Raw genomic sequence first — 804 nt, 5'->3', positions numbered from 1 at the left:
GGGGCTTGTTGCTGGCCGTTGGAGGAGCTCCAGCGGACCGCGGGGAGCGCGCCCGTCTTCGGGGCTTGTTGCTGGCCGTTGGAGGAGCTCCAGCGGACCGGGGGGAGCGCGCCCGTCTTCGGGGCTTGTTGCTGGCCGTTGGAGGAGCTCCAGCGGACCGCGGGGAGCGCGCCCGTCTTCGGGGCTTGTTGCTGGCCGTTGGAGGAGCTCCAGCGGACCGGGGGGAGCGCGTCCGTCTTCGGGGCTTGTTGCTGGCCGTTGGAGGAGCTCCAGCGGACCGCGGGGAGCGCGCCCGTCTTCGGGGCTTGTTGCTGGCCGTTGGCGGAGCTCCAGCGGACCGCGGGGAGCGCGCCCGTCTTCGGGGCTTGTTGCTGGCCGTTGGAGGAGCTCCAGCGGACCGCGGGGAGCGCGCCCGTCTTCGGGGCTTGTTGCTGGCCGTTGGAGGAGCTCCAGCGGACCGGGGGGAGCGCGCCCGTCTTCGGGGCTTGTTGCTGGCCGTTGGAGGAGCTCCAGCGGACCGGGGGGAGCGCGCCCGTCTTCGGGGCTTGTTGCTGGCCGTTGGCGGAGCTCCAGCGGACCGGGGGGAGCGCGCCCGTCTTCGGGGCTTGTTGCTGGCCGTTGGAGGAGCTCCAGCGGACCGCGGGGAGCGCGCCCGTCTTCGGGGCTTGTTGCTGGCCGTTGGCGGAGCTCCAGCGGACCGGGGGGAGCGCGTCCGTCTTCGGGGCTTGTTGCTGGCCGTTGGAGGAGCTCCAGCGGACCGCGGGGAGCGCGCCCGTCTTCGGGGCTTGTTGCTGGCCGTTGGAG

The sequence above is a fragment of the Leptonotus elevatus genome, unplaced genomic scaffold (assembly GCF_054856555.1).
Source record: "Leptonotus elevatus isolate MCC_2025b unplaced genomic scaffold, RoL_Lele_1.0 HiC_scaffold_216, whole genome shotgun sequence".
NCBI classification, from domain to species: domain Eukaryota; kingdom Metazoa; phylum Chordata; class Actinopteri; order Syngnathiformes; family Syngnathidae; genus Leptonotus; species Leptonotus elevatus.
This window is presented reverse-complemented; position numbering follows the sequence as displayed.